Source organism: Aythya ferina (genome assembly GCF_964211825.1).
Source record: "Aythya ferina genome assembly, chromosome: 1".
Lineage (NCBI taxonomy): Eukaryota > Metazoa > Chordata > Aves > Anseriformes > Anatidae > Aythya > Aythya ferina.
Window position 1 is genome coordinate 146,787,555 of NC_140296.1, and position 14,723 is coordinate 146,802,277.

At 43.8% G+C, this 14,723-nt stretch overlaps 1 protein-coding gene across 2 annotated transcripts in view; it reads left to right on the forward strand.

The window, feature by feature from the left end:
- KDM7A (lysine demethylase 7A) overlaps nucleotides 1-14,723 on the forward strand; it is a 63,579-nt gene that overhangs the window by 415 nt on the left and 48,441 nt on the right. The window lies entirely within an intron of this gene.

Sequence of the window (14,723 nt, forward strand, 5' to 3'; positions counted from 1 at the left end):
CGCGTGTCCGCCCCCGTCCCGCGGGGCGCGGCGCGGCGCTGCCCGGGCCCGTGGCGCTGCCCCCCCCCCGCACCGCCCCCTGCCGGCACCGGGCGGCTCTGGGGGGGGGGGGTGGTGGTGATGGTGGGGGGGGCCTTTGTGTGCGGGGAGCGATGAAACAGAGCCGCACCGACTGGAAAGCACAGCCACGAAACACAACAAGGTCGCCGTGCCGCCCCCAAGCAGCTCCTCATTAACATTTTTAATGAGGCGGCTGCTGGTGCTGGTGCTGGTGGTGGTGCTGCTGCTGCTGTGCTGGCCCGGGCTGTTGTTTGCAGCGCCCGCTGTGCCTCGCGGGGCTTGGCGTGACTTTGTCAGAAGTTGGGGTTGCTGCTGGTGGGAAAAGGGATGGGGCAGCGTCCCGAAGGCCTTGTGGGGTCGCGGGGTGTCCTAGCAAAGCTTTCTCTCCGCACGTGTGTCAGTCTGCGAGGCTGCGCTGGGGATTGCTCGCTTTGCGTGCGAGCTTCATGGAAACACCAGTCCTGTGCGCTAACACTGCTGCGGTACGGGCGAGCTGCTCTCCAAAGTGGTTACGAGGAGGAAAGGCTTGTTTTGCCCAGCCTCATGTCAGCCCGCTGGCTCCGCAGCCCTTTAAAGTCTCGATCATCTGCCCAGAGACCCACAGCATCTCCGGTGCTGAGCTCTCTGTCAGAGAGGTGCTTGCTCGCTGGCAACCCCCCGTGTGTGTGCCAGGGGCAGCTGGCAGCAGCCCCCCGGCTGCCTGGCTCCGGGTTGAGCCACACAGACCCGTGACAAAGGGCCGGGATCGTGGGAGACGGGTATCTGCTCCCAGCTGTGCTCTGCCCTGGGAGCTCCCCTCCCTCCGTCTGACACGATCCGAGGTCTCTTACGTAGCTCGTGGAGGAAAATAACCCGGTCCGAAACGGCTGAAGTTTTGGGGGAAGGGGTTTCTCGCTCGCTCGGTTTCTTTCTTTTCTTTGTTTACCCAGCCTGGGGATTGATGTGACTTTGTTAAGAAACGCGGAAAGCCGTGCTTGGCTAAGGTGCGCTGGCATGATGTGCAGTGCGCGTTACCGGATTACAAAACCGCGCAGCCAGAGCGCCGTGGCGATAACACACAGCAGGCAGCACCAGGTCTGTTCCGACAGCTGTGCCAGGCCCTTCGCATGGCACGGGATCCTTCTTCTGGGTGTCCTCCTTGTGCTGTCCGCCTTCCAATGACCCTTTTGGACTACTGTTGTCAATAAATTAATCAGCGTAAACAAATAGGTGTTTTATTTCTTCTGGCAAGTTGTTCTGTAAAAGCAAACGTCTCCATGTGCCTTTGGAGGCTGTGAACCTATGCTCTGGGTTATGGTGACTCTGTAAGTGGGCCTAGCACCTGGCCACAATCTTGTGTAATTACCTTTTGCTGAACAAAAGAGCATTACGTGTGTCTGCCTGTGTTGTAGGCTTCAGCACTTCCTTGGATGGTTTGCCAGGGAGGAGAGACTCTAGAGACTTGATGTGACAGACTGTCACATCTTTTAGAGGGGCGCATCCCGCTAGATTTCAGACAATTTCCATATTTACCTGTTTTTCTTCTTCTAATGAACATGTCCCATGAAGCTGCCTCCCCCTTTCTACCTTGTCTAGAATATACTCAGTATAAAACGCAGCAGAAAAACTCCTTTATGTCATCTTGTGCTCAACTTTTTCTCCAGTCTTTTCAGTAGCTCTTCACACCTATTCGAGCTCCAGGCTTTGTCTTCAAATAATACAATGCATGACCCTTCTCCTTCTGCCCCTGTCTCCCTTCATTTTTTTTTTTTTTTGATGCTGTACCACAGTTATTGGGTTAACCACATCCTGCCTTCTTTTCTCACTCGCGTCTTTTATTGTGATATATTGTAAGCGTAAGGTTAAAAATATATATGTGCTGTGTGTGTGTCTGTCTGTGTGTAACTTACAGTTAATTATTAGAACATGTCTGGAGTTTGCAGAAATCCTGTTGTCAGCACTGAAGTCTTTGTCCTTTGTTTTTTTTCCTGTCTGTGACACGTGTTTGACTAGCTATAACTGCGTTGCATAGATGTCACTTCTTCTTGTAGGCTAGCTTTAAGACCAGCCTGAACAAGCTGAAGTTTCTTTAAGCATACAATTCAGTTTTTGTCTGCACCACGCAGTGGTGTCCGTAATGCTTCCGAAGCAGATTATCGCGGAGCTGGCTTTGCGAGGCTGTTTACTTTGTCACACTGCACCGGTGCTGTGCTGGCCGTAACGGAGCGGAGGGAAGCCAGGCTGTCAAACTGAGAATCGAGACACGCACGTGCCCCTGGGAGGCTTGCTGGGGCGCTGCTCCAGTGGTGTTTTGTTTGCGAGCCGTCCTGCGCCGAGCTTCCAGCGTGCCCCAGTGGCAGGTAGGGTAAGGCTCCGTCCCACCTTGCAGTGCCAGCTGCAGTGATCACTCCCCAAGCAGCCTTTGCCTTTTAAAATGCTTGTAACCTTTAGCATGTCACTTTTTACATCAAAAACAGTTGTTTTTGTTTTAACTAAGGAAGTGTTTTATTCTTCAAAGCCAGAGCAATGGGGAAACAGAAGGGAAGCATCCCTTTTCTTCAACAACTGGTAGCTTTTCCTAATATTTCAGAATTGCATCAACAAAGTTTTTTTTTTTTTTTTTTTTTTTTTTTTTTTTTTTTTTACAGCTTTGTCATTATTAAAAAACATTAAGTAACATCACTTGAAAAGTAGAGTGATTCATACGCTTTCGAGGATGGTTATTTCAATTGCAGATACCTTGAGGCTTGTTGCATTTTTTTTTCAAATGGAAAAATAAACCTGCAAAGCCCAAAACATAACATTAAAGTTCATGTAGGACATAGTTTTTTCTGATGCTAGACTTCCTGATAGACTTCAGCATGCTGTCTTTTAGCCTCTGAAGAAATACAGAATTTCCCAATCGTGCCTTAATCTGACCTCAGCCTCAGAATGAAGGTTCCCTCTTGCAGCTGGGAAGAGGGCACCCTGTACCTATCCTAATGCACTGCTCTGCATGCTGAAGGCAGGCTTTCTTTCTCTGTGGAGAAAGAAGGAAACGTACATGCTATAGTGACTACTTAGCCTGAATTGGTTCTTTGTTTTGGCGCTTTACACACCAGGTTGTGCACGATGGGCTTCACCGACCCTTTGCTGCTCGGAGAGGCTGGCCCGCTCCTGGCCGCGTGCTTGTGTCGTTTCTCTTGCTGGTTCAGTGCTCGTGTGATTGTTTGGTAAGCCAGCTCCGCTCAGGAAACCCACAGAAAGCATTCCTCTGCCAGGTTTTGCTGGGTTACTGAGCTGAGCAGGCTCCCCCGGGGTGAGGGCAGGGCTCGGGGCGTTGCGAAGCACCGCTTGGGGCTGCGGTGCTGGAGGAGATGGTAGCAGGGGGAAAAGACAGGGGAGCGCCTGGCTTTCTTCCTTTTGGCCCTCTTTAGGGGCACGCAGCTTTGTGGAGCGATGTCTGCAGGTGCAGGTCTGCCTTGAACCTGCCGTGCCCGGCCCAAACCCCGCTCATCACCAGCCTGCAGGGAGGGCGAAACGCTTGGGCCGCAACTGGAGGGGACATGGGACGAGCGAGGTGTGGCGATGCCCTGCAAAGAAACACGCAGGGTGTGAGGAGAGGCTGTTAGAGACGCCTTTTGGTGCAGACCTTCTGTTCGCAGAGAACTAACTAATTATGAAACACGCCGCAGTACGTTCAGGGGCCTGAAGTGAATCAACAAATCGCTGTCTGGTCACCGGGGCTTTGATCTGGCACCAGAGGCTATTGAGCTGGCTTTCTGCCTTTTATGATATGGAAGTCTTAAATTCTTCCTGTGGAAACTGGGAGCACGTTAGGGAAATGTTTCAGACCTCAGGGGACAACAACATGTTTGTTGATCCTGCTTTTCTTTGGTTTGGCCTTGTTTCCTTCGAGGGAAGGTGGAGGCCTGAGCTCTGGCCCAACGAGCTGTGTGTCCTTAAGAATTAAGTGATTTCAGGTGACTTCGGCTGTGCTAGCAGTGCCACAGCTGAAACAGTTTGGGCTAAATGGAGAGGAAGCTAGTAGTAATAAAGATGCCAGACTAGTTTTGGTTAAACCAAGAAGAAACTAGCAGCAATAAAGATGCCAGACTAGCACTTGTGTAATTGAATGTCTGTTTCAAATCCTTTTATAGTCTTAATTTGAGTACGCCATTTCCCCCCCCTCTCTGTTCCCATCTGTGAAGTGGGAAGACTTATTAATATATATTAAAGTAGATGTATTCCACCATAATAAGCACTACACAGTAGTACGTATTCAAATTTCTTCAATTTTTGAAACTATGTAATAACATCTAGCATTATATGTATGAGGTTTTCCTTTTTACAGTTTTCTTGCAAAACTGGCTTTGTTTGAAGTGTATATGCTTCTGAAAGTTAACACTTCTTCCCTTTTGATCTGTAATCTGCCTTTTTCATTATATTTTTTTTGATGTTCTGGAATAAAGCATAGTAGCTGATTTAGAATATGCATTCTGGCATAATAAACATGAGAAGAACAAGAAAAAAAAAAAAAGGCATTGTCCAGTCAACATTTCTAAGACAAACAGGGAGCAAGTACATCATTGGGCTTATGTAATTAGAACGTGACAAGATTTTTGTGAGCTTCTAAATACTGGTTAGGATGCTGATAGCTCTAGTACCTGTTAAATGATACTTTTAAAAAATATGAAGATTCAGCATTAGTGATTTAAACAGCGCCTTTTGTTTCTTGTAATGCTGTGGTTGATCTTTATCAGTTTTACTGATACTGTTTTTTTTTTTTCTCTTCACCCGTTCTTCATTACGTCAATGAAGATGCTGCAAATTTTTTCTGTAGTTTCACTAATAGCAAATTCATAACTAGTTAACTTACGGTTACAAATATGTTATTTCCAGGTGCTTACGTAGCACTTCTGTATCTTTCTTTCCTTCTGCTTTATCTAATATTTGCTTCACCTGACGGAAGAATTAAAATGTTTTCCAATGGCTCTGTTTTGTGACTTTTATATCCACAAACTACAGGGGTAAGAGAAGTCTGGGTAGGAGGCTACTGCTTGGTGCACTGATGTCTGTATCTGCTCTGCACTATAGCACCTAGCAGATATGAAATACACTCCTTTAAAACAAACAAAAAACAAACAAAAAAAACCAACAACAAAATGATCTGTTGGCTGTTTGTAATGCTGAGCTCTCCTAAGACAACAATAATGTCAATAAATGGCAATAAAATGGGTTAAGCCTTGCAGTGGAGTTTCATTCTGTTAACACGAGTTTGCCCACTGGCAGTTAATCTTGTTTTCACTCTTCATTTGTGGTTTCTAGCTTTTCGTGGACAGTTACCATATTCGTTAGCAGATTTCATATGCTCAGTTCAGTGTTGTGTGCACTTTCTATATCTTCTGAAAGATCATGTGATGCAGTGTCTCTGCTCTGTTTACATGACAGTTTGCACAAGATGAAGATGAACTCATGCTCTTAATATAAATATTTATACTTGCCCTACATAATTTTGAAATCAAATACCGTCGTCTCAAAACAACTCTGAGTAATCAGCAAAGACTTTCACAGGTACAATGTATGTGCTTCAAACATAGAAAAATACTCCTGTATTTTCATTGCCCAAGTATGAGAATTCATTTAAAAACATTGCTATTGCTTATAGGGGAGAGATTTTAGTGAAACACACAGCTTTTAGAATGGCCAGGCTATTGCTCATCTGTCAGTCCTTTCTAATGCATTGTAACATTAGCTCACAAATACATGGAACTAACAGTCTGTGGAGTATGAATAGTCTTCAGATGCCTGCTGTATGGTGGTAATGTGGATTTATGTGGCTAGTTACATCTCCTCGGGTCAGTTCTGCTTTTGAATGGAATTAATATTTAATACTGTTTTCTCCATTACTTCAGCATTAACTAAAGTAGACTTTAAAATTGGTCTTTTCTTTTTGAAAATATTGAGTTCGTTGCTGCTCAGGCAGCCATAAATGCTGATGTTTGCTACAAAAGCAAGAAAGCTTTAAAAAAACAACAAAAAAAAATCCTCCTCCACATCATTCCATCTTAAAAGCTAACTGGAGTGAGGATGACTGCTCTAAATTTTTAATACATTGTGGTATAAAGTATATTTATTTTCATTTGAAACCATCAGCTGAGATTGCAGGTAGCTTGGCAAATTAATTTCATAAATTTAATCATATTTCTTCCATTTACATTAATGCTGTATTCACTTAAAAGCTCTTAAAGCACTCATCATGAAGACGAGTGCAAGGAAAGGTGACATTCTGAGAAATGAAGTCTTTGGTATTCAGGATGTAGGATTGATCTGATCTGTCATTCTTACCAGTTATCAGCAGGTATTTTCTGAATAGACTGACATTTTCCTTTTGGGATGCTGGTGTATGAGGACGTATAAACAAAGGCCAAATCGTGTAAATGAAAAGCAGCCAGAGAAATTGCTGTGTCTTATTATCCAAAGCTGCTTGTAAAACTTGGTGGCTCGCCAGTGATACAGATCTTTAGTTTTGTTTCAGTAACAAAAATATTCCAGTCATTTTGCTAGATGATAACATCATCCAGTTGACTTACAAAACTCAGTGTGGAGCAAGCAGAGGTGCAGTGGGCACTGCAGAACCTAACACGTGCCCTTCAGGAGTACCACGGGCAGATCTGTGAGCGGTACTGGGTGGTTTAGGAACAGTACCAGAAGGATGGTCACAGTGATGTGACAGTGTGCCCAGGCAAGTGTTGCCAGTCTGCCTCTAAGGACAGAGCTTTCTCTCCCTTTTTATTTCATGATGGTGTGTCGTATTGGCAGGCCACAGTCTCAAGCCCAAATGAGCCGTCCAGGCGTTTCTCTGTGCTCTGTTGCTTGTTTAAGAAAGGACCAAAAGCACGTTACTAAAAATGTTGTATGCATGTAGTCTGTTAAATCTCAAGCTGAGTTCCAAGCGCAGTGTTTGTCTGCACCGAGGATACATCGATGTGCAGTGAAAGTGAGCAGCAGCTTGCTGCCTCTGCTGAGCTCTCCTGTGTCAGCTGCTGGTTCCTCTGGGGACATCGTTGTGAATCTCTTAACGCTTTGGTGCAATGTGCTGCTCCAATATCTTGTAAGGAACTTGGGAGAAGTAGCTTAGACTGCTCTTCTTATTCTTGCTAAGGAAGAAGAGTGGCTTGGTTAGTTGTTGGTATTGAGTGATGGGGCTGGCATCCTTACTGAAAAGTGAGCGCCTTATTTAATGGAGTGAAACCAAATGCCTGAGCTGCAGCTCCTACTTTGTGTGGTCACACGGCTTGTGCTTGAAGCATCATGGACTGGACTTCCACAAAGGATTTAGGTATGAAATAGAGTTAGGACTATCATCTGTCTAGAGCAGAATTCTTTGAAGCAAAGAAATAACTCTCAAGTACTTCTGCAAACATTACCTTTTGCTTTTACATCCTACTAGTAAAGGTTAAACTCTAATTTTGTCATTTGGAATTGGCGTCTCAGCTAGCATTGCAAAATGAAAACATACTGTGTTCGCTTTCCTGGCCCTTACTTGCATGTGGAAATAACTTTAATGGCTAAAGAAGAAAGCTCAAACCCTCCACTTTGTACAAGTGTAAAAACTCTTTACTTCCAGCTGGCTGGTTCTGTTACTGGATGCTGAACAGGCTCCTTACTGTAAGAGAAATTGAAATCTTGTATATTGGCGAAAGGAAGTTACCACTGCTGGTGCTACTGCCCCACGTGTTAATGTGGGGTAGTTATCTGCTGCTTACACAGGTAAATGCATGCCTCATATGTAACTGGTAGTTTTCCAGAATGTATTTCCTTATATTAAGGAACTGATATGGGTTAACTCTACAGTTCTGTTTGTTTATGGCACAGCAGTACCCTTGTGACAGTTTTCTAGCACTTGTCAATGCATGTCTCTGACTTGATTGGCAGGACTCAGCGAATTTCACAGCCAAATCTGTATTTTTTCATAGGGTAGCACTGCATCTAATTCCATCTTGTCTTTGATAGTCTTGCACAGTGATATTATGTTGGAGGGGGGCAAAGAAAGGAGGCAAAATCATGAAAAAGTCATAAAACTTACGGAAAAAATTAGCTTTTGAGTATGGTCAGATAATCATTTTTGTGTGGTGACCATCTCTATGAAGTTATTTGTGGGAGATGTTCTGTTGCAGCCAGTAGGCTAGCTGATGCAGACTCATAATTGAGTTTTTGATTTGATGAAAGCTGCCGTAAGGTGTACAGAAAATAAGTGATATTCAGCGTTAATTTGCAATACAACTTTCTGTATCTTTCTCCAGAAGCTTCTGAATTGGCTTCACCGTGTCTAATCTTAAACCTTGTGTTTTTTGAAGATAGAAATGGAGTTTGAGGTTGTTTATGCAACTCTTGAGGTTTGAATTGCTGGTAAAAGTAAGAACTTTCTTTTTAGGGAAAGTTGACTGTGGATGTATTTGTATTGATATGCTACTCATTATTGTGCCAAGTTGGAGAGTTGTCACTCTTCAAGTAGCTTGATTGTTTTTTCTTAGTATTTTTTAGTTTGATAGTGGTATGTAATACAAACTGATAAATAAACTTCCCTTATGTAATTGAATTGTGAGAAAATGGCTTAATATTTTGCAGTCAGTGTATGAGTGGACTAGATTAATGCTCTTTGGAGATGGTTGACCTCCAGTCCCTTAGCTAGGAAATGGTGGTGAAGGATTGAGTTCTTTCCTCACGTGAAGCATTTACTGGTTGTTGTTAATGAGTCAAGAAAAGCGTTTTTGGATCTTCTGGGTTATCTTAGTGAAGGTAGGAAAGAAAAGGAAACCATTACTGCCACCTTCAAACCAGAAAAGCACCAACTGTTAGGTGTTAGCGCTACTCCAAAAGGTCTGCCAGGTATGGGTCAGGTTTTAGGCAGATTCCAAGTCATTCTCACCAATTCCTGAAATCTTTAGAGAAATGGATGCTTCTGCCCCCCTGACAGGTGCGTGCCTAGGTAGGGGTGGACCCTCCTGTTCATGGAGGAAGCAATGTTAAATCAGAAGACTAAAAAAAAAACATTACTATGTTTTAGGACCCACAAAAGGTTGCACTGCAATGAGTGCTCCCTGTATGATGACAGGGGCAGGGACCAGGGCTGAAGATAATCTCGGCTATGTCTGAGTGCCCTAGCCAGGTTGTTTGGGTTATGCTGCATTCTTTTCTGGGCCCATAATTCTCAGATTCTTTCCTGCAGAGTAAGAGGCTGCAAGTGGGGGAGATAAGATGTCTCTTTAATAAAAAGTAGCCTGGAGATGAGCATTCCCCTGAGGTGTGTGGGTTTGAGCTCTAACAACCTGAATGAGCTTTGCTGCCACCTCACTTGAAAAGCAAAATAACTCCTCCCTTCCTCAACCCCAGGATATAACTATTTATTTTAGTGCCCAGTCCTGTGGAAGTGTGGTCACACACCTCAAATTCTCTGGAATTTCCAGGTCGAATGGAGAAGTGTGAGGTGAGTTTAGGTACCTCTGTGGTTAGCTGTCTGTCTGAATTTAGGTAGTCCTCAGGGGCCTACATCTGTAGGGCCTACATCCGTATTTGGATATTGCAGTAATGCCTGTACTCAGGCATATCCTTTTTCTCTCTTCTTGCCGTATTTCCCTCATTCATCTCTGTTCTGGATTTGAAAATATCTGCCCCTTACCCCTCTATTCCAAGGCTGGATCCTGTCACGCCTGCTGTCTTAACTAATCCACTGCTAACAATTGTTGTGGAGCAACAGGCATCTGCTGGTCTTATTTTCAGCATAAACCAGCTTTATAAGCGTAGTGGTAGACTCAAATAAATACAGAAAACTTGGATTTAGCAAAATTTCCACAGAATCACCAAACTGTTGGGGTTGGGAGGGGTAACTTTGAGATCATCTATCCCTCCCCCCTGCCCGAACAGGCTCAGTAGCTGGACTTGTTCCAGTGAGTCTTTGTCCCTCTTGTACTGGGAGCCCAGCACTGGTCCCAGTGCCCTGGCGTAGCCTCACCAGCACTGAGCAGAGGGAAGGATCACCTCCCTCCACTGCTTTGCCTCAAACAGCCTGGAACACTTAGCCTTTTTTGCCTTGAGGCTGCATTGCTGGGTCAAGGTCCTCTTGCTGTTCGCCACAGCTCTGCAAGAGGAGCTTGTGTTCCAGACCGTCAGCCTACGGCGTGTACTGGTGCAGATTTCCCTCGCAGACAAAGCGTGAGACCCGTGATGCGTACTTTCACTCTTGAGTTGCAAAGACTTACATCAAAACATTTTCATATAATCACTGCTTGTCATATTGACACCCAAAACGTGTCAATATGGACGTGTTGCTCTTTGGCAGGCTTCCTGTCTTCACTTGTAGAAACAACTAAGCAAAACTTGAGCTAGAATTTTTGTCTTGAAGAACTAACTTTATTTTTTCCCCCCCCACAATAAGTGAACCTTGATGATCCGGGTAATTTTTATAGGAATAGTAAATGTACTAGCTTTCAGGGGGCCTCTTTCAGTAGATCCTCTGATTCTTGCTTTATATTTTCCTGTGTGTACCCTTGTTCACATGTTAACTGCGTTGTGCCCACTATGAAGAAAAAGAAGACATAAGAGCTACATATACATATGCCAGATTAATATATAGATAATATCTTTTTTCCTTTCCAAAAGCTGTGGAGCTAGGTTGCATAGACTGTGATATAAAGATTACTTCTAAAAGTGTTTGTGTACGCAATCCAGAATAAAAGACGTGGAATTGTACCTTTGCAACTAATATAGATGACTTTAGATAGCTCATGAAAGAGCAGAGCTGCTTTCAGTAACCTGGATCTGAACTGGTTAGAGTTTGAGATTAAAATCAGTGTGTTAAATTGTAACCAGAATAAAAATAATTGATACAGATAAAATTAAACCTTAGAGCTGATGTAACTCAACCCCCAAACTCTACTTAGCTTTGTTCTGCGCTATTTGAAGTTTCCATGTGGTCTGAAAATAACTGTGCTTCATTAATTCCATCTGAGGAGGATTGAACAGTTAGATTACTGTAGATAGAGTAATGTGTAGAAGCAAGTTATTGATATGTCATGGACTACAGGGATGCAGTTCTGCTGGTATGTTCCTCTGGACCTCTATAAGCAGCTGAAAATCCAATAAAGATCTCTAAATTATGGGCATTATCCAGTTGATTGAAGGAGCTTATTCTACTTACTGCTCTGCCAGCCAGCCAACATAACATCTGATATTTAAACTCATTATCTGTGTATCTGAAACAGTTTGCTTGTAGCATAGCTTAAATAGAAGTTAATGTAATCAACTACTCCATCTGCGTTTGAAATGAGGATGGTGAGCAGTAATGATGAGCCAGTTTGCTCTCGGATTTCTTCAAAAATGAAGCGTCTGTCTCTGCTTGCTATTGACTGCAAGTTTATTTGCCGTATAAAAGTAAGGTATTTCAAAGCTTTGGAAGCCATTGTGCGTTATTCTGTGTTGTGGTTAGAAAATGCAGAAATTATTCTGCTTACTAAAAAGCTTGATCAAGGGAAAAAGTAAGTTCTTAGCAATGGCAGAAGAAGATTGTTGACTGGAGGGGGAATTACATAACTGGGAGGCAGAAGAGTGTAAGAATGTCTTTGAGTTTCCCTTTTTTTTTCTTAAGGGAGGAAAAATATTTAATGATAACAATTCTGAAGAAAATAAATTAATGTTAGGTACAGCTGCAGAGCCTCTGAGTGTTCTGGTGAGTGTTAGGAAGCCTTTAAAACCCATCTGATTCAGAAACTTTTAAAGCAGTGAGGTGATCCAGTGTGTTCAGTTCAAGGCACCAATTAAAAGGTGCGTAAAGCAGCCTGAACAAACTTGCTGTCGCTGCAGTCTGTATAAATAGCCCCACAGTAAGTAACCCAGGATAAGGGATTTGCAGCAGTGCAGTCTTAGAGGTTGTGCGAATGCTGGTTACTGGTGCTAGAGCGGGGGGATAGGAAAGGGTACTGACCTGTTGTTAGCTGAAAGCTGTGTTCTCAAATCATGCCTGACATTTCCTAACGCAGGTGCACAGGTTATAAAAACAGTTGTTAGCTTCCTGATCAGTCCCTTCAGGCGAAGAAGCCATTGTGGGTTTTCTTCCTGTTCACCTTCCCAGCTTGTATTGTGACTGGGCTTGGGACAGGTCTGATGGTGTCTACTGACGGCGTTACTCAGGATGTTGAAAGATGTACAGACTGCCTGGCATGAAGTAACAGAGCACTGATAGTACTTTGTCGTGCGTGCATCATCTTTCTAAACAGCTTGTCTCTATTAGGCAACCTGATCTTTCTAAACAGCTCGTCGCTATTAGGCAAGCAGAATTACCAGGCAGTGCTCTGCAGGAGGCTGCAGACCAGGCCCTTCGCTGGTGAGGAGCAGTCAAGGCTTCAAGCTGCTGATATGGAAATTGAACTGCTGAAGATACCAACGAGATTGCCAAGTGAATCAAGAACTGCTTTTAATATGTGGTGTAGATCACCTGAAAGAGTTATTTGGTCCTAATGCTGAAGAGATTTGTTTGTTACGCAAGAACATGATATTAAATGTTTGTTTTTTTTTTTAAGGCTTGTGTGTGTGTAATTTTGGAATTCAAGAACTGCTGAGTATGTGAGTATATTGTTAGTGAGTAGCTTAAAACAAACAAACAAACCCCAAGCCCCACAGCCAGAACAGCAACAACAAAAAGCCCAGCCAAACAAAACATGTGCATGCACACAAACAAAGCCATCAAGTCCTGTCTTCCAACAACCTGGCATCAAGTGACATTGCTGGTGTTAAAAGCAGGCAGGTGTCTGCACATTTCAGAATGGTCATCATGTTTCTATCAAACTACGAGGTGGGAAACAGTCTGAAAATTCTTCTCTCTGATCTTGTTCTTCATGGAGAGCCATCCTGTGGCTTAGAAATGTGGCTTTCCAAGTGATCTGTTGGAGTTACTGCAAAGACAGTTCTGTAGGCAAACAACGTGGACTGTGGCATAAAAATCATGGCTCTGCCTGGTACCTGCCTCAGCTGTTCTCACACCTGGATCTACAGCCATGTGGTTTTAAGGAACTGATGAAACTAAATACTTTAAAGATGGATCAGGATATCTAAAGGCAGTCAGAGTAAAACCATAAATGCTATGCTATCTAAAAAAGCTTGCTTCACTTGGCGTCCAGTGCCAACACACACATCTCTTGGACGTGATAACATCTTTTTTTCTGTGCTGTGCAGATCATACAGTTAAATTCTAGGTTGTTTTTCAGGTCTGTTTCAGAAGAACATCTCTCCCTGCAACCTGATTGTGTAAGCTGTTGGCAATCCATTAACCCCTGCTGGTTCCAAGTGCCAGTGCACGATGAGGGTAGGGTTACCCCATAGCCCTGACCAGTCTAGTGATTTCTGCTGCCAGACAGGGCCGTCCTGCTTCTTGCAGCCCTCTCTGGATTACACAGTCCTGCTCCCTTTCACAGGCTGGCTCTGATAGCTGTCTGTGCTGTGGGGTGACCTGGTAAACAGGGAACTGAACTGGTTAGGGTAGTTTCTGTCAGATAGGCAAGTGAAAACAAGGTGCTTTGTAGCCAGGCTAGTGCTGGGGCTACGGCTGAGAAAGGGAATGAGTGCTTGGTCGGGAGCGAATGGGGAGCTTGCCTCTTCCAGTGGCTGACAGCTGCTAGATCAATGCAAGCTGTATCATGTCACTGCTTCTTGGAATTTGTTTGTCACTGTGGGTAGAGCCTCAGTTTCTCTTCAAAGGCTGCCTTTGATTCAGTTGACTTCTCAATTTGCATCCTCTTCCAGTGCCCTCTCCTTAGAACCAAATAGCTGGCTTGTGTTTGGTGCACAAAAGCACCTTGATACCTACCAGGAAAACAAACCTGTTACAAACTCTGTGCTGTAACCGGGACGGGTTTGTATCGGCCGTGGCCAAAGGAACTGGGACTCCAGCACTCCTTAAACTGCATCATCTGCAGTGATTCATTAAGGCAGAGACAGAATTAGTCTGTGAAACTTGGCATGGAGGAGGAGAAATGAAAATAACACCAGTGAAAGTTGAGGCAAGCACATGTGCGTAGACAATATATAACAAAGAAAAATCTCATTTCAATTTCACTGTGGGTGTTTTCATTCAGGAAAAGAGGTGGCCTTCACTTACTGTATTACAGTTGTCATAGTTGATTTATTCCAGAACGGTTGGAGGTTTAATTAATTTGTATACTGGCATCCCTTTTTCACCCTCTTGCTAACTCTGTAGTAGAACCTAGCCTATTTCTTCCTTTTTCCTGTTGGGGAAATATTGGTGGCAGTTTTGGGTAGCAGTTTGTTCTCAGGTAGACTATAACCACACACCAGACACTCAGTTACCTATGGCAGCTGCTTTAAACAAGTTGAAGATTTTGTTCTGTGGTTGTTTTTTTCCCCCCATAGCAAGAAGAGTGTTACTCCTTGTTGGTTCTGCCTTAAGCTCTGTGGTTTGAAAGTGTTACAACCAAGCAAAAAAAAAAATATATTTTTTTTAAGTATTTTTTTAATCCATTTTTAATTGCAGTCATAACAGCATAAACTTGGTTAGGGATTGGAATAAGGCAAGTTCTGTAAGTAAGATGCAGTTACCTGTCAGGGTTTTTACTAGGAACATCTTAGTGGGGGGAGGCGTACGCTTTCCATGTTTTGGAGCCTTGATGAGGAGGTAAAAATAACGCATGGAA